Source organism: Octopus bimaculoides, chromosome 3 (assembly GCF_046866305.1).
Source record: "Octopus bimaculoides isolate indiv1 chromosome 3, ASM4686630v1, whole genome shotgun sequence".
NCBI lineage: Eukaryota > Metazoa > Mollusca > Cephalopoda > Octopoda > Octopodidae > Octopus > Octopus bimaculoides.
Genome location: NC_142930.1, coordinates 43,266,745 through 43,288,140, shown reverse-complemented (window position 1 = coordinate 43,288,140; position 21,396 = coordinate 43,266,745). Strand labels below are relative to the sequence as shown.

Below are 21,396 nucleotides of genomic sequence, written 5' to 3'. Positions count from 1 at the left end.
CTAAATTTAAGTATTAGAACAAAATGGAAGATAACTCCCATACAAAATTAAATTAACAATAATGAGTTGTGAAGTTTATGGCAAAAAAACACCTGTCGTCGCCAAAGACGATGCTTCGCAACTCCTCATCGCATATCGCTGCTAATCACAGACATTTTCTTTCTGATTTCCAGGAAAGTATTTTATATTCTTTATGTGCTTTTGCAGCAACAAGCCAGTGATAAATATTTGATAATTCTTTCGTGCAAAAAAAAAACAAACATAAAAACAAAAAACTTAAAACAAGTAGATCATTGTTGTACCAACTCCATATTTGCGAATGCATTCCAATCTGACTAAAACAGAAAACACTCATAATTAGAAAAAAAATTTGAATTTGAGAACAACCTCTAACGTTCTATATTCAAATTTTACAGGGATAAGCGAGAAACGTGTACTCGTTATACTAATACTGAGATAGCCCAGAATTGTAGTCTATCACTGCAAATCTTTTTCTGTAAATACACAGTGATACATAGCTTATTGTATATTCATACAATTATTTGTATATCCGGATGATTATCTTTAAAGAAGAATATATATATATATATATATATATATATATATATATATATAAATAAAATTAAAAACACAAAAAGTTTATGAAATATTTATATATTTATGTATATATATATATATATATAATAAAAAGCAGAAAAAGTTTGTGAAATATAGTTACCTAGCGTTTCCTGGGCGAAATAATCATTTATTTCACCATTTATAGAGCTGGGGAAAAAATTGATTGCCAGTTGACTTTTGAGCAGATAACTTATAAACAAGAGGCGCTGGTAAAGAAGGTATATAGAGATGCGCAAAAAAAGAAAGAACGGAGATAACTAAACCTAAAATAATTCAATATCAGGGAGACATAAACACGATATTAATGGTTTACCGAGTGTCCAGTTGCCTACTTTCAAATTGCGAGAAGATGTATTTCTTCGTGTCTTCATTTTCAGCGTTTTTTTATGATAACACTATCATTACTTTCTTAGCTAATCAAGTGATCTTTTAGCTGTTGAAGACTTATCACATAATTATGTATGTATATATATATATATATATATATATATATATATATATATATATATATATATGACTTTAATTTGGCTGAAAACAAATTTGAAACACTTTCGTTGGACTAAAATGTAAAGCATAGATGTGTAGCAAACTCATAAGAGGCGGAGAGAGAACGTAAGTTATCTTTGACGACGAGTTACATAATCATTAACATCATCATTAAAAGAATTGTTTTCTTTTTTTTTAAATTGCTATATTAATTTATTATATACATTTTTGACATTTATAGAACATTTAGAAATAAAGTCATTTCGTCGTAGAGAATTACGACTTAAATTTATTACCAACTAATGTTTCATTCTAGCTATAAGAGTTCACAATAATTCAATATTGTCGGATTTGAGTATTGAACATGGCATAAAATATTAGCCGATACTCAAGAGGTGAGTGTCGTGGATTTTAGTAGCAACCCAACGGTCACTGGAGACTTTGCCGAAAATCAGGATTTATATAACTGTTCATACACGAATCCACGTGAAAGACTTCTTCAACGAAGTTCAGAATTCGTATATGGACATTAATTTCAACCCATGAGAAATCAATAATTTCTCACGTTCGGGCAAACGAACTTACATTATCTCTCCGCCTCTTATGAGTTTGCTACAGATGATTCAAAATGTCTAGTTCCGAGATTCTAAATAATTTTTAAAAATCTCAGAACGCATACATTAAGAAAATACCGATGGAGGATATTCGAAGAAATTAACACTGTAAATACATGTACGGATATACACACCAAAGCAATACAAATACATATAAAAGTATATCTATAACTAGTTATATATTCACGGTAATGTATGTGCCTTGTGTTTGTGCGCCTACTTGTGTAATGTGTTGAAAAACAAAAATATCGTTTAGTTAGCCTATCCGATATTTCGATATGAAAACCAATTTATTAGTTCGTATGTCGGGTAATGCTCATAAAATGTGTAATATCAAGAAAAGAATGAAATGAGGTTCGTAAATTTGTAAACTGTAATGTAATTTCTTATATGAGCAATAGTATTTTGTTCATTATTTCATTCGCTAGGAAAAATTAAGAATAATTTGATGATTCTATATAAAAACTGTTTACCAAAGAACATTTTATCAAAGAAAATAGATATAACAACGTAATTGACAGCAGTTTCAGTTTTCTTCGTGACGCTTTTTCTGTTTCTAAAAATATGTCCCAAATTATTTATTCCCGTAACCAGAGGAAATTATCAAATTTTCATAACAAAGATTGCCCGATGAAATGCAACAATAATAATATTCTAAGAAATAAGGAACATATAAATAAATCTTCTAATATACAAAGGAAAACAACCCACGTTGTATCCTGTTTTAAGCTGTGGAATAAGAATACCACTGTAAACAACAATTATACTGACTGTGATGATATAAATCAGAATAGAAATATAAATACAAGTGAAAATAGATATTTTGATTGTAAAGTTAGAAGTAAGTCGTCTTATACTAGTCTTAGAAAATTTATTTGGGCTCTGAAGGACAAGAATAAAATGTTTACTTTGGAGTTGGAAATAATAAAGAGGGCTGATGACTATAAAATTGGAAATGTCTATTGTTTACCTGTGTGGAAGAATTATTCCAAATCTTAAATATTAAAAATAGACTCCTTGAAACCCAAAAAGAAGGTGGGATATCCTGCGTTCACACCTGTAAATATGTTTTCAAAAACTACCATTAAATATAATGTAATGGTTACTAGAACTATAAATTAGGTGGACATCTAAGGATTAATATACTAGCAATTGTAACTAAACAGTTCTTAGTTGATATTATATTAATATTACAATATAAAATAAATCGAATTTATGAATATAAGGTTTTATTTACAAATAACTGTATTGTATAAAGGTTACTAGTACTTAAATTTAAGTACGCATCTCAGGAATTTGTGATTATTATTATTATTTCGAAAAAAATAAGTAATATTCAGTTAAAGATACTACGTATTAATTTAATAACTATTTACTTTTCAGTTTTTATCATTTTCATTTGATAACGATAATGCTTCCTCAATTAAGAACGTTGTATCTATTCTCATTATTATTAAAAAAAATATATATTGTGCACAAATATAATAGCCAGATATGGTAATTAGTAAAAATTTTGATTCGTCATTGTCTCGTAGATTTCAACATATTGGCACAGGCACGCACAAATACCTTAAGAATATGTTACATATACGTAGCTATGGTTTTAATTAAGAAAATAATAATTATAATTTATCACTTAAATATAATTACTAGAGATAGCACTTGAGTGACTTATAATACATTTCTTAAGTTATTAAATATTTTACTGGACAATTTAGCTTAAAGGATAAAGCACATGAGGCGTAATCACAGAGATGTGCGTTCGAGTCTCATGGCTATCCGGTCACAACTTTTCTGCAATATATGAGTAGCTTATCCTGTTCATACTATTGTATTAGCATTATCATGCGTTTCAGCTTAAACTATTTCTGTATCTTTTTATATATATAAGTATTCTATAAATCCGTTTACTGGAAATGTTTTGAACATATACATATATACGTAATTGTCGAACGATGAAAAAGAGTACTCATCACCAGATTGGTGGATATAACTTCTTTATATTTGAATTAAGGCTACCATTCGTCCCATGTTCATAGAAGTACGAAAATATCCTAGTGTCTTAATTTTTAAAGTCGATCGCATGTATGTATGTATGTATATATATATATATATATATATATATATATATATATATATATATATATATATATATATATATATATATATTTGTGTGTGTGTGTGTGTGTGTGTGTGTGTGTGTGTGTGTGGTATTTCTTCCAAAAGTGACAACGGGACGTGGTCATGTAACTGATTTTGTAGTGCTGTATACTCAGTTGAAATTCGAACCTATAGTGACTCCCTTGTGACATTCAATGATGTCACAGCCAGTATCCTTTGTGGTGACCGTAGTATACATATCCCTAAATATTGGTATCAAATTCTGGTACAAACCCAGCATTTATGCGGAAGAAAGTGAGTTGCATTTGTTGACCCCTGTGCTCAACTAGTAATTATTTTATCGACTCCGAAAAGATGAAAGGCAAATTCGATCTCAGCTGAATTTGACCTTAGAACGTAAAGACACACAGGGGTGCTAATGATTGTGCCAGCTACCGATTCTACATCGCCTCAAGCATTATCATATCACATAATAGCCAGGTTTTTTGATAGACCAACTAAACTTGTGATCTCTGGTCTTGTTCAGTTTGCATGAATGCACATACCTTGCAGAGTGCCCTCCAGAGAAGGCAAATACAAACAGATAAATATTGACATGCCATAGAATTAATTTTAGAAATTAGAATCAGACAGCATTAAAATCTAAACTTTGGGAAGTTTGTCTGGTATTTAGTAGCATGACATAAACGTAATTGAAGTAATTAAAGCTAAATGGTGATTAGGAAATTATTTTTGAATTGCATTTATTGATTGCATCAAATCAAAATATTAAAAGAAATTAAAAATACTTTTGTATTTAAGACTTTACTCTTAATAAATCAACATCATTTATCAATCTAGATAATAAGTGATTAAGAGCGTTGCTATTCAAATGAAAATTCAGTATCAAACGTGCAAAAATACAGAAAACAAATTATTACATCAGATTAATTTACTACAATATAAATGAATTCATGAGTGGGTATTGTTATTATTATTATGATTGTCATCATTAATATTATTATTATTATTGTTGTTGTTGTTGTTGTTGTTGTTGTTTTGATTCAAGTTTGCAGGACTGTTGTGGGTAGCGGGTTATCACCTCTAACTTTAGATATCCGTAGCCGTTCAATATCATGCGCTTGGTCTCACTAGGTTGCTTTACACCTCTCGTCTCTCTTGCAAGTATTGACTCGTGTGCTACTACTAAACAAACTGGAGGCATTGAAAGACATCTCGCATGACCTAAGATATGGGAGATGCGGGTTGGCATATTCTGGCGACGTCATCTTAGTGGTGTCGGATCATAGACACAAAGCAATGATCGGCACCGCTCTCAGACTGTTTCAGGAGCGATGATTAACTAGGAAAAATCAGTGGACTTGTGGCTCGCACCTGGAGAAGCAAGTCCATGGCGTTCAACTTTTTCTTCGGCGGCACCGGACGGACGGACCGGTTAAATTACTCGGGGTCTGGTTGGGTCCAAACCTCCAGATGGACAAAAACTAGGATGAGGTAACGAGCAGGGTGACTACTCTCACCCAGAAATGGACCGAGAGAAAGCTGTCCTTGGAAGGTCTGGCAGAGGTGGCCAACACGTATAACGCGTACGTCATCTATTACCGCTGATCCTCGTACCTCGTCCTGAGCACCGTCTGATTACGCTGGAACATATAATCTTCCGCTCTTGCAGAAGGGACGCGTTCCTATGGTGAAGCGTTCCCTCTGCTGTCAACACCCGCTGCGTGGTGGCCTGGGTATGCCATGGTTGATGATTCGTAGACATGTGCTGATTTGACGGTAAACATGTGTAATCGCTGTTCGCCTGACATGTATTTCCGAAGTTACTTTCTTTAACACTGCTGTAGTATTCGGTAAAACAGAGACCGAAGTGAGCATTTGGGAAGTGGAATGTCATGAAACGCTGACAGTCCTCAACCAATCGGACACTGCGATACTTTAGCTTTATATAGAGGATTAGTGGAAAGAAAACGCGATGACATTTTTTGGGAAACCTTGGGTGTCGAAGTTCAGCTAACCACTCTTTTCCGAAGAACTTTCGGCCCGGGACCGATAGACAGTTTCCAAATTTCTCTAGCTTGGCAGCGCTACCGCGGATCTTTGTTCGAGATAAATTTACAAGCACGGAAGTGCTGTCTACCGTGCATGTCCGAGATGTGTGCAGGACGACCAGACGGTCCTGCATGCACGCGTCCAGTTGCCGAGCATTGCTGACCTGTAGTTTGTATCGAACACCTGCTGTTTCATGTAGGACGGATCCTGCTATCAACTGAATCCATCACGAATTTCACCCCACCGCCTTCGTTTAATCGAGGAGGAAAGGTTGTGTTTATATACCTGGTGGCCATGGTGGAAGAGAATGTATGGTGGACGAGATTGAAGGGGCTGAAAATATACACGTTTCTTTTTGGATTATCCCTAATGAAATTCTTAAAGTTTTACGTAAAATGGGAAAATAAGTGTAGAGAGGGAAATGTTGTCTTGTAGCCAGTTGGCTGAAAGGTAGATGAAAATGGTTAGATGGTGCGAGTGAACGGGCCTGCCCTGAACATAAGCCTCTACTTAGAAAAAAAGGAAAGGAATAAAAGGCACCCGATACGGGGCTTTTCCATGAGCAGCCTTCGAAAGTCTCCCTATTCAGAAATACACGTTATTGGATTTAAAAACATTGTTAGCCTTGTTTACACGCAAAATCCTTACGCACTCACCCCCACCCCACCCCCACACACATACACACGCATTCTTCATTTAGGAAATCATCATCATCATCATCATCATCATCATTATCATCAATATTATTATTATTATTATTGTTATTATTATTATTATTATTGTTGTTGCTGTTCTTGTTTTATTTCTCTGAATTTTCGGTCTTGTTTGTTCTGGTAGATTCTGTGAAAGTGGACAGTCTTTTTTCGCACATTATAAGCTTTCATACTTGGCTGTTAATATCGTATGTGACATTCAACATCCAAGTACCAATCTCAAAATCCTAGCTGTCCATAGCAGACCAGATTTTCGAGCTTGTCCTGTTCTCATGTCAATTCCGATTTCATTGACATATTTCTCTGACTTTGTTGCTAGATTTCCGGATGCCCCTACAACTACTGGAATGTCAGAAACTCTCTTCATGGTTCACATTCTTGCAATTTCGTCTTCTATCAGTCTGTACTTTTCAGTCTTTTCTATAATATAATACCCCAACGAGAAAAACGCTGAATATCATGCAGTATTATAGAACGGTGGCAGAAAATAAACAAAGCTGGAAGATGAAGGGCATGCATAGGTCGGAGTACAAAGTATTTGAATGCCTTCTACACACAGCCATTGTTATGAGCGAAAAGAGAGCCAGCATATCTGCTAGTGGTATGTCTAAAACAACGAAGCCTGCAGTATGTCTACAACACCGAAGCCTATAACAGTAAAAGCTAATAGAACCGCAAAAACAACAACAAAAACAAAATGAACAGCCAATACCACAATAAAAATGGAGCATCTTCTTCTTCTTCTTCTTCTTCTTCTTCTTCTTCTTCTTCTTCTTCTTCTTCTTCTTCTTCTTCTTCTTCTTCTTCTTCTTCTTTTCACTCTTGTCGTCGTCATCATCATCATCATCAACATCACCATCGTCGTCATCATCATCACCATCATCACCATCATCATCGTCGTCATCGTCGTCGACGTTGTCGTCGTCGTCGTTATCATCATCATCATCATCATCATCATCATCATCATCATCATCATCATCATCATTATTGTTGTTTGAAAAGCAAGGATACTTGCTCGTGGCTCATGAATTTTCTTTAAAATTTGTTTTATTATTTGGTATCCAGATTTCTGTTGGACTGTTTACTGAAAATACCTAATCGTTTTGCTTGTAGCGAGAACCATTAAGGGAGAAATTTCAGATTCAAAATTTAAATTTTGATATTTCAAAGCAAGGATATTGAAATGGCGAACAGGACAAGTAAACTAAGAGAACAACCCTTCCTCAGGTTTTTTCTATCGTTGTTTGCGTATTTAAATCGTTTGTTTTCGTATTTCATGTTGTTTACACATTTGATGACGTCATGTACACTTGTATGCATATATTTGTTTGTTGTACCTTGTTTATCATTTTGTCCATGTTCTTTTGCCACGCCATGTACCCAGTTATGTATCTATATGTACATGTAGATGAAGGTATGTACATACATGTACATATATATGCATATACTCATATATTGTTTATATATATATATATATATATATATATATATATATATTGTTTATATATATATATATATATATATATATATATATATATATATATGCATATATTCTTGTTCTTGTTTCAGTCATTTTGACTGCCGTCATGCTGGAACACCGCATTTAGTCGAGCAAATCGACTCCAGGATGTGTTCTTTGTTCTTTGTTCGCCTAATACTTATTCTAACGGTGTCTTTTGCCGAACCACTAGGTTGCGGGGATATAAACACACCACCATCGGTTGTCAAGCGATGTTGTGGGGATACACACACATATACATGTATACAACAGGCTTCATTCAGTTTCCGTCTACCAAATCCACTCACAAGGGTTTGGTCGGCCCGTGGCTATAGTAGAAGGCGAAAAAAAAGGTGAAAAAAGTATAGAACAAAACCATGGTAAATTAATCAAATTCTACCACCTCCTAGATTTCGATTATCTCCCCTATACCAGAAGAAATCCCTAATTACCTCCCCCTATCTAGAACTCTTCTTTCTCAGACTGGAGCGAACACGACACAATGAAGTAGAGAAATTTGAAAAGACAACACGAAACCGGTTATTTCTCAAAATACAATGTTTATATACCAAAAAGATTTTCTAACATTTTTCTAACATTTTTCTAACATTTTTCTGACATAATTTAAATATATACTTTAACCATGTAACACAAGCCTTCTGTAGTTTTTTCACTCTTATTATCTTTTATACATCCAACCACGTGCTTTCAGATACCAACTGTCTCACACACACACACACACACGCACGCACACACACACACACACACACATATATATATATATATATATATTTATTTATATATATATGTGTGAGTGTATTCATGAGTGTGCATCCATTACCCAGATTATAGATGCTGTTCGTAAGGGGAACGGGGCTATATAACGAGTAAATATTTCCGGAAAACACTTATAATCTACTGCAAACTAGCAATGGATAAAAGTATAATAAATGAAATAAGCCGATATAAGACAAATAAAAGGAATATTTGTGACTCCCTACTAATCTACATTACATTGCGTCATGATTTATATATATATATATATATATATATATATATATATATATATATATATATATATATATATATATATATTTATATATATATATATATATATATATATATATATATATATATATATATATATATATATATATTTATATACACGCACACACACACAAACATATATATATATATATATAATATTTAACTTTCAAACATCATTGAGTGCAATTAATATTGTTAGCAGGTGGAAAGTAAAGTGAATTGTGGTTTAAATAATAAGACACGTCGGATATGTATAGATCATTAAACGTATTGACGATTTATTTCCTGAAATGCATGTAGCTAATATGAGACCACAATGGAAGTTAAAGTATAGCAAGTAAATATAATTTGATGGATAGAATTTCATTGAAATAATTATAATCAAATAACTATAAGCCGGAATCTATAATTGTTGCATGTGAAGATCAGTAACTTTAACTTTAACTGGACTGAATGTTACATAGTTTATAAGGCCTGTACGCCTTCCCAGCATATATTTTCATTTGTTTATGTTCTTTTATACATCTAGCTGCATTAAAAGGATATTACGTAGTTTGGTTGCTATGTTAAATATGTTTGGCTGAATCAGTTTCTAGAATCTGTTTGGCTGAATCGGTTTCCCTATGTAAATATACACATTGTCTTTATTCAAAATATAACAACTTGCTTTCTTATTCGTATTATGATTTGCATTTGATGTGTTTGGAAGTAGAGGAATACTACTATTTTCTACTCTAGGAACAAGGGCCGAAATTGTGGGGAAGGAGGCCATTCGATTAGATCGACCTCAGTAAGCAACTGGTATTTAATTTATCGACCCGAAAAGGATGAAAAGCAAAGTCGGCCTCGACGGAATTTGAACTCAGGCAGAGAAATTGATACAATTGTTACGGTGATAACACCAGATGAATTTTGTCATTAGACATTGTCTTCTCCTATCCTTTTCCTTGCGTATATTATAATATATTATTTTTTCCTCTTACATTGAATTGAAGTTGAATTGTGTACATTTACATTACTAAACATGAATGATATATTAGTTGACAACAACTTCAGGAAACTATTTTCTTTTCCTTCTCCAATCCGCATCAGTTTTATCTTCCTATAAAGCGCAATTTGTTTTCTTTCTAGAACTTTAAACAAAATAACCGCCAGCGCGTCACTCATGCCTTGAATGAATTACACTGATTAATTCTATTTCATTCTTACCTATTTCGCCTCGATGTCTTTGCTATTTTCCATTATTTTTATGGTTGTGTAATTGCCAAATGCATTTGCATCAAGCTTTATATTTTTGTATTTCACTTACGGAGTTGTTCTGCTCTACGCCATTTCATCAATTGTGTTAGGTCTCATTTTTTTGCAATTCAGTTAACATTCCCTTGCGTGTAACATCCCAAATAATATGTGTGTGTTGCTTGCTAATGGATTTGGAAAGTTGCTTTCAAGTTCTTCAAATGTATCAGGGATTTGCGTTCTTTAAATGGGGAAATTAATATCAATTTATATCAATCTCTTCTTACATAAAGATGGTTCACAATGTGCCAAGCACTAAAACGTTTGAATTCGGAATTAGATATTGGGTGTATAAATAAGCACAAGTTAAGACAAGAAAGATGACCGATGGTAACGTGGGAGCCACGTGAGCCAGGGAAGAGTAGTGAGGCACCTTCTTTCCCTCACTCCTCCTCCATTACTCACGTAGCTCAGACGTAACCATCGGTCATCTTTCTTCTTCCAACTTGTGTTTGTTTCTTTCTCTCCGTTGTTGCTAGAGCAAGGAAGATGTGTTCTTTTCTGTCTCCTGTGCAGGCTTTATTTACGCCTTCGTCAGCACAACCTCGGTTAGGCTTAACAGCCCTTTGTGTTTGTTTCCACTGTCCTGTTCGTGTTACCAATTTTCACCCTCCGCAAATTTTATATAACTTCATTTAATTTGCGTTGCAGGAGCAACTGTTTTATCGAAAGCGTATATTGTTGTTAAATGTTCAATATATGGGACTAGAAAAACAGCGAACAACTGATGAAGGGTTGTTCTTCATGTTGTTCGTCTTTTGATCCTCCGTAAAAATCCCAAAATTTATATAATTCGCTTTGCGGGAGCAACTGTTTTATCGCATGTGTGTGAGTGTGTGAAGTGTTTGTACACTAATCTAAGGGATATGTTCCCCGCGCAAATGTTGTTGAGTGAGAATGGTGGGGAAAAACAAACGACTTTACAGTAGCACTTCATTTTACAGGTGCTAGGACCCGGCATATATGAGATGTATTCCTTAAACCCACTGCGTGCCAAGGTATCATTGTAATAGGCCGCTGCGTCATCAAATATTTCTTGACTGGTGGACAGGTTTCAAATCCTCTTCTTGACACCCTTTACTAGGTTCTTGCTGAGTGGCAGGAGGCTATGTTAATATACGGCAGCCTTTCGTTTGGTTTGTTGTAGGATTCCTATAAAGAGGTACCCGGGAACAGCGTAATGTCTAAAAAGTTAAAGATGGTAAGATTAGTTTCAACTGTAATCTTAAATCTACTTGATCTGAGAGTGCGAATAACGTCCTTCCTAAGTCTACCAAGGGGATGTCCATTAGCTCCTCTAGAGATGGCTAAAGTGATACCTCTGTACAGACCAAAGAAGACCGACGGGGACCTTTTCGTTAAGGTGTTCATCATATACAAAACTCTAGGGTCAAAGGCATCCGCGCTGTCAAAGTTTCCTATCACCATATTGGTTAATTGCTTAGCTTCACTGTTAATACTATTGGATTTATGTGGGAAGCGCATCTATATATCAGTGTGCTGGTATTTTCTTAAAGGCTTACTCTCAGTTGTAACTGTCGAGACCCAGGAGCGTCTCCACTCGAGCAGGGATGTATGATTAACTCCATCATATAAAAAGTAGAAGTTACGGCAACGCTGCATGATGTCCAAATCGAGAAGAAGTATTAAATCGGGTTATGCGAAGATGATTTCAAAAGTCACTATGTCAACTTCCTTCAACTTTCCGGCACATGGACAAAGCCGCCAAGTTGGAAAAAGCCACTAAATACATATAAACGCATTAAGCTGGCTAGCCACGTATGCGATTTGACGACCAACTCCACGGCACCTTGAATCAGGTGAAAGAGCGGAGAAAAATCTATGCTATATATTAAAGGATAAAAAAATGCAAGTTATGAATAGCTGAAAGATCGTATACCCTTTCAAGATCTAAAATTGGCACTGCACTGCACTGCTGAATTCCAGATGAGAAAATTTTCAGCAAATGCAAAAATATGGACAATTGTTTTTGGCGAACTGACGAACATCACCTTCTCTGGATCGAGATTTTAGACTTGTTTTGATTCCACACCATCTTACGAATCTATGCTCAAATAGACATAAATCTAATTCTTTTTCTTTGTCCTTTACTATTTCCGTTATTTTTACCATCCTATATGTGTGTGTGTGTGTGTGTGTGTGTGTGTAAATAAATGTATTAATGAATCAATAACAATTGTCAGTTGAAGTATATTAGCGAATTGTAAATGCGACTACAAAAAGATTTAGCTGAAAATTGTTATAACGCATGCAAATAAACATCTCTCTAAATATGAGTGTATTATATTGTGTATAGAAAAATATATTAATCAACTGATGAAACTTCTCATTTGTCCACAATCATTAGCTCTTTGGAAATGATGTAAAATGAATTTTAATTGAATATTGTTATAAAATTTGAATGCACTAGAATATTGAAAAACATGTAACATTGGAAAAAATATAAACTGTGAAAATATGTTATTTGTACAAATATAGACACACGCAGACAAACATATTTTTACGCGTATATTTACATGAATTAACACGTTTATAAGCAATCAGCAATAAACGTATTATGTTGTGAATATATGCATGTTCAGAACGAGACTAAAAAATAGAGAGAGAGAGAGAGAGAGAAAGTGTGAGAGAAAGACAGGGTGGTAGAGAAAGAGGGAGAAAGAGAAAAAGTGCAAGAGAGAAAGTTAATAATTTTGAAATGTTCATGTAAGAATTCGCAGTGGTTTTTTTTTTTCAACATTATATTTAAATTGCAAGATAATTAATTCAAGATGAATAATATTGTTTCGTAAACCACAAGAACAGTATCACCTAATTTACAGGGACGAGATCATGTTGTGTATATATTAATATTTCAATTACATTTGTTTTTATATGATTTCATTAAACAATTATGTGACAGTATATCCTACATGTGTTCAATGACTGACGATATAATTCAATCATATATCAAAGATGTAATTTAATAGGAACTCTGTGATTAATATTTGATTGTTTATACTGGGAGGTATTTAGCGTTGTTTCGCGTGACATATTTACACATTTATATCATTAAATCGATGTACTAAATGAATAACAATCGCAGATAAAATCATTGTTTGCCATTTTATACAATTCGATAGCTTTCAGAGATAATCAATAGAAAGTGTGAATTTCAGTTGAAGTATTTATATTAAATGGAAATGTCTCAGAAAACAAAATTAATGTGTCATAAAGAGCTCAGCGGTGGTTATATTATAATCATGGTAGGTCATATATATATATATATATATATATATATATATATATATATATATATATATATATATATATATATATTTAATTATATGTATTTATTCTATCTTAATAAATAATAATTCTGATAAAATAAATGGGCTAATAGAAACCAAGGTAGCAAAGATCACAAAATATCTGTGGTGTAATTCCTGTTGGTGAGACAGAAACTCCTTGATATTTTGGGTATTTGAGTATATTTAAAAATTTAAGGAATGGAGAAAACGCATGTTATAACTGCATACTTTATTCCGACATATGTTTCGAAGAATTACAATTTATGCGATCCATAGGAATCGGCGATGTTAAAAATGTAAACTTCTCATCAGGAAAATGGATGGGAATCATCTTAAACGTAAGACATTATGACCGAGAATGATAACTATAGTTGGATAATGTTATGACGTGATTCATTTGAAAAAACCGTTAGAGATTTGGACGCTACCAGATAGTAGGATGGACAACACATACATACAAATATATATACATACATACACACATAGTTATATACACATATATACATATATATACACATATATATACGCACACATACACATAAAATTTACACATATACACACACATACGTACCATTATCCAACTATAGTTATCATTTTCGGTCATAATGTCTTACGTTTAAGATGATTCCCATGTATTTCCCTGAGGAGAGGTTTACATTTTTAACATCGCCGATTCCTATGGATCGCATAAATTGTAATTCTTCGAGACATATGTCGGAATAAAGTATGCAGTTATAACATGCGTTTTCTCCATTCCTTAAATTTATATATATATATATATATATATATATATATATATATATATATATATATATATATATATATATATATATATATATATATATACATATATATATATATATATATATATTAAATATATACTTTTATAAAACAAATTTTACAAAATATATAGTATCTGTTAACAGTCTTAGCCAAAAGCTCACAGTTGAGTTTTTGTATATATATATGTAAACATGTCTTTTAAAGGATAGAGCTCAAAATCAATGCATTGAAGATACTTTATTGCAGCAACAATTATAATTATAATGAGCTCTATCCTTTAAGAGACATGTATATATATATATATATATATATATATATATATATATATATATATGTAAATATATATATATAAATTTAGAATGATAGGACATTAAGGATAGAAATATCAAACTACACACATATGTATGTATAAAAATTCAGCTTACTAATAAGCAGTTGTTTAAAGTCAATGTACCTCAGAGTAAAGTATCATTTCAAAGGAATATCAGTTAACGAATGGCAGACAGAAGTTACGTAACCACATATATCGATGTACAGCTGTTTCTGCGTTAGGTACTGGAGCTATTTAAACGATGTGTTTATTGTAGAAAGTATTTAAATGTGTTTTGCGATAAAGAAATAATTCATTTAAGTGACTTCGAGGGTGCTAAATGGTGTACGAGAATTAAATTCTGAGTGCACACTTGCTAAGAAGAGAAACAACTTCAAGCTATTATTAATAATGATTTTACTGCTGTTCATTCATTAGTTTAAATAAATACATTCACAGAGACACACTTGGAGTTCAATATCAACAACATCCTTGTATAAGAATGATACGCGCGCGCATGTGTGCGGTGCGTACGTGTGTATGTGTGTGTTTGTAAGCACACACACACACACACACACACACACACACACATATATATATATATATATAAATTTAAGGAATGGAGAAAGCGCATGTTATAATTGCATACTTTATTCCTACATATGTTTCAAAGGATTACAACCTATGTGATCCATAGGGATCTGTGATATTAAAATTGTAACCTTCTCATCAGGGAAAGCATGGGAATCATCTTAAACGTAAGACATTATGACCGAGTATGAAAACAATAGATGGATAAGGTTATGACGTGATTGAGTATGCACATACATTCTATACGAATTAGAAGACCAATTCCCAAATGTTATGGGTGGCCTATACAGAGACGATTGTCTATTATACTTAGAGAACACCACAAATCAAAATATACAAAAAATTAAAAATAAATTAGCTAGGTTTTTTTAGCAGAATGGGCTTTTGAAGATGAAACATCTATAGCTAACTGCTTGGACCTCACTTTAGATCTACACACTAAAACATTCTTCCCGTATCACAAACCCTCCACTAACCTAAAATATATCAGTAAATCCAGCAATCATCCAAATTCAGTAACGAGAAATTTGGTCAAAAATATTTCACTTAGAATATCCAATCTTTCTACGAATGAATGCATCTTCAATAAGGAGGCTGAATTTTACAATTTAGCTTTATTAAAAGCCGGTTACAGAGAAAAGGTTAATTATATAGATTCTAATTATGAAACCGATATGAGTAATAATAATATTAATGATAATATTTTTAATAGCAATAGTAATAATGATACAGTTTTTAATTTAAATAATAACAAGAAATACGAAGATAACCTCAATCATAAATTACCTAACGATAGCAACAAACTTAACATTCTTTCACGAAATAAGGGAAATAACAGTCAAATAAAACCTTGTCTCAACGATAATAATAAACTAAGACTATTTATAAACAATACCGGAAAACATTCTAAACCAGAACCTAATAAATACATCTGAGTAATTCTTCCTTTTAGTAAAAGTGTAAAATCAAACTTGGTATCTCAGTTCCAAAACGCTATAAATAAGAACTTTCCTAAACATTCTCACTACTCTCAAGTCATAAACACACACAAGATTAGATTCGGTTTCTCTAACATTAAGAACATTTCACAGATAATATCTGCACACAATATGAGGCTTTTCCATCCACTAGAGAGTTCAAACAGTAATAACATTGAACCAAACATTATTAACCCTTACCAAAATAACAATAATAACACTAATAATAATAATATGGGGAACAATAATAATAACACGACACATAATAGTAATAGTCACAACAACAAAATCATTATTTCAGAAGTCAATAGCAAAAGAATTAGTTTTTTAAGTGAAAATGCGAAACTCAGAAACACTATCTACCAATGCCAAGTTAGTACTCCCACAAATACTCACTTTTATGTAGGTCCTTCCTCTACACCATTATCCACTAGAATTTCTAACCATTTTTCATCCTTTAGAGATAGAAACAAACGTAATTCCACGAGCCTTAGCAAACTAATTTGGGATCTTAAAGATAATAACATTAAATTTAAACTAGACAGGCTTATTGTTCCTATTTCTTAGCCATATGAAAAGGGTGGAAAAGTTTGCAATATTTGTGTTACAGAACTCCTCTTCATTTTATTTTCAAAGAATAATCTGGTAAATACTTTCATAGAACATTCTTACAGATGTAAACACTGGCAAAAACATACATTTTCAGCATTTAAATAACAGTCAATTTTTTTTAAAATGCTATCATATTTACCCCTAATAAATAAATTCTTCAAATAGTTCTAATAAAACATACTATTATTCCCTCAAAGGTTAGAAGATTAAAATTATTTACGATTCAAATTATTTATCTAAACTTTCGTAATTTATTAACCTAAATTAGAGCATATTTTAAATCTTGATAAACTCTTGTAACAACCAAAACATACAAAATTTATGTACGTTTGAATATACCGGTATGGGTGTTTTTTTATATATACGCGAGTATCTGTGAGAGAAAATGTGTATGTGTGTGTCTGTGTATACATATTCAGGGTTTTGTATAAACTAGAGGTGTTTCTATTGACTTTTTTGTGTACATATACGCATTATCATTTATATTTTTACTTTTACCCTTATTTTTACTCTTATTAATATTATTAAAAAAAAAAATATCAATATGCATTTACGTATGAGTTTTTGGATGTATGTACATTTTCGTGTAAAGATGTATTTATTTACACATAGGTTTATTTAAATATTCATATATGAGTGTGCTTGTGAATAAGTATGGGACCATATTTGTGTAGATGTATTTTTTATAAAAAAATACATGTCCATATTTAGATGTATGTGTGTATGTAAATATATATATGTGTATATGATTGTGTATACAAGTTTATGTGCGTGTGTATGTCCACATGTGTATGTATATGTATGTATATGTATATATATATATGTGTATGTCTGTGTATGTGTGTATATATATATATATATTTATATATATATTTATATATATATGTATATATATATATATATATATATATATATATATATATATATATATATATATGTATATTTATATATATATATAGATATGTGTGTGTATCAGTGTGTATGTATGTATATATGTATACTTGTGTGGGGGCGTGTGTACATATGCTTGTAGGTATATATGTGTGTATATGTGTACATATCTATGTATATGTATGTATATATAATTGTGTATGTATTTGTATAAATCCATATGTATGCGTTATTAGGTTCTGTATGTATATATATATATATATATATATATATATATATATATATATATATATATATATATATATATATATATATATATATATATGTATATATATATGTATGCGTTATTAGGTTCTGTATGTATGTACATATATCTGTATGTATGTGTGTGTATATATGTATCTATGCGTGTATGTGTGTTTGTGTATATATATGTATATGTATATGTGTGTATGTGTATATGCGTGTGTATGTGTTTATATATATATATATATATATGTATATATATATATATATGTACACACACATATGTGTATATATGTGTGTATATATATATATGTGTGTAATTTGTGTATATGTATTTATGTATGCATGTATGTTTTCACAAATTTATATGTATGTGTTGTCCAACCTACTATCCGGTTGCGTCCAATTCTCTAACGGTTTTTTTTCAAATGAATCACGTCATAACCTTATCCATCTATTGTTTTCATACTCGGTCATAATGTCTTACGTTTAAGATGATTCCCATGCTTTCCCTGATGAGAAGGTTACAATTTTAATATCACAGATCCCTATGGATCACATAGGTTGTAATCCTTTGAAACATATGTAGGAATAAAGTATGCAATTATAACATGCGTTTTCTCCATTTCTAAAATTTTTAAATATACTCAAATACCCAAAATTTCAAGGAGTTCCTGCCTTAAAAACAGGAACAACACACACCAAAGTTATTGTGTGTTCTTTGCTACATTGGTTTCTATTAACCCATTTATTCTATCCGAAGAATTTCTATTCATTAAGATAGAAGAAATACATATAATTATATATATATATATATATATATATATATATATATATATATATATATATATATATATATATATATATATATATACATATATACATACATACATACATACATACATACATTACATGCATACATATATATATATATATATATATATATATATATATATATATATATATATATATATATATATATATATATATATATATATATATATATATATATATGTATATGTATATATATAAAAACTCTGTATTTGGAATGACCAATTGTAAAGACTTCGATTTTACTCATTGGCTATTGGAATCTTATATGTATAACATTCTGCCTAAATAATGAATTTACAAATACAACGACCAATTTGAAAGAGTATTGGATTTTACTCATAAGGTATTGGAATCGTATATGTATACAATTCTGCCTAAACAATGGATTTATAGATACAATGACCAATTTTAAAGAGTATTGGATTTTACTCATACGGTAATGGAATCTTATATGTATACCATTCTGCCTAAACAATGGATTTACAAATAAAATATCCCTGCATATCTCACATCTATTTTCGTTCCTCCAATTCACTCACTATCTCATATCTTATCTAAATTAACTGTTGCTTAAGCATCCTCTTACACCGTCTCCGATGGAGGGATATAATAAATATCCTGGAAACAGCTGTAAGACCTTCTATTTATAAATGTTCTGAAATACACACACGCACACACACACACACACACACACACACACACACACACACACACATATATGTATATAAATATTACATATTTCATGCGTACATATATATGACGTACTCTCTCTTGTCGAAAACGACGTATGAGCATTAATTTTCACAAAACGACCGGCACAAATGATTTGTTGAAAGTAATCAAATGTTCGTGCTGCTCCTTAGCTCACTCTCTCCATCAAATCGACGTTGTCTGAATAGGTGCACGGTGTATTACGCGCCAGGTGTGGAAGTGATCGTAAAGCAACGTGAGATGAAGCGTTTGCTCAAGAATGCAAAGCACCATCTAGGTATTGAAATCACGATCTAGCAATCGTGAGTGCAATACACTAACCACTAAGCCATGCGCCCTCACTCCTCACACATAGAAACACACATTTGTATATAGTTAATCCAGGAAAACGAAGAAAAAAACACAAGAGGAATCATTAACGCAAGGGCGTGGTACAGGCAAAATATTAACAGACGCTCAGGGAAGGAAAAAAAGGTAGTTATATGATTCGAGCAATGTTCTTCTTAAGAAACTGGAGACAGAGAACAGTCCAAAAGATAAGGAAGACAAGGAAGAAAATCGCCAACGATCCACATGTAGTTACATTTTGAAATGTATATGTATATGTATTCATATATATATATATATACGTGTGTGTGTGTGTGTGCGCGCGGGCTCGGCGCGCGTATGTATGTATATGTGCAGAGAGAGAGAGAGAGAGAGAGAGAGAGAGAGAGAGAGAGAGAGAGAGAGAGGTGGAGAAGGTGACTGAGACTGAAATGTATTTGTGATTCTGTGGATTAAGTTATGAATATCTGCCAGACTGAATGTAATTCTTCCCCATTAATTGGAATAAAAAAACAATAAAATATCATTTTACCTAGTCATGTTCCACGGGTTAAACATTCACCTTTATTTTCTCATTCCAGATCTTACAATGAAAAGTTCCTATATCTCACTGCACGAAATTCTATATACAGTTATTGACAGGCACGTATATAATACATTTTTTCCCCTGTATGTTAAGTGAGATTCTATTCTATTATACCAATTACGTACGTTACTGTCTATATTTCGCAAAATCAGCAGAATTTTTGTATACATTACTTGACGTTCAGAACATCCGAATTAGAAACTTTAAATTCATGTGATGTCAAGCATTTTGTTTTCCAGCTGCAAAAAGCATGTTTTCCCGAGATTTGAATACTATGTGAACAAATATGTCTGTAACTGTTACTAAGGTTACCATGTACAGCCATTTCATCTTACTGCGCAGAATCAGTATTTATAATGTCCTAACCATGCATACAAAATACTCTCATACTCACGCGCGTGCACAGATGCACACACAGACACGTATATACGTATGAATGCATACGTACGTTTGTATGTTTGCGTGTATGCATGATCTATAATTTTAATGATCTGATTTCTTCCTGCAAGTTACGCGAATGTCTGTACCGAAGCTAAAAGACTGTTAAACTTCCATACATGTGTGTATATATATATATACATATATATGTATGTATATATATATTTATGAGTGGATACGTTCGCGCGTGCGTGCGTGTGCATTTCGTTGTGTATATGTGTATACATATATATATATATATATAGATATATATATATTAATAAATTATAGGGTGGCAAAGAAAATTTTAGAAATTTTATTTACCACCAGTGGCCTAGCGAGAGTAAAAACAGTC

The 21,396-nt window shown here is 32.1% G+C and overlaps 1 protein-coding gene across 3 annotated transcripts in view; it reads left to right on the top strand.

Moving 5' to 3' along the window:
• The window catches only part of LOC106875338 (FMRFamide receptor), a 561,393-nt gene that overhangs the window by 144,020 nt on the left and 395,977 nt on the right, over positions 1 to 21,396 (top strand). For 2 of the 3 annotated variants that reach the window (XM_089348822.1, XM_089348821.1), the window contains exon 2: positions 20,620 to 20,680. The exons of the other annotated variant lie outside the window; for it this stretch is intronic. The gene's annotated coding sequence lies outside the window, so the exon portion shown is untranslated. The remainder of the gene's footprint in view (positions 1 to 20,619; positions 20,681 to 21,396) is intronic. 3 annotated transcript variants of the gene reach the window in all.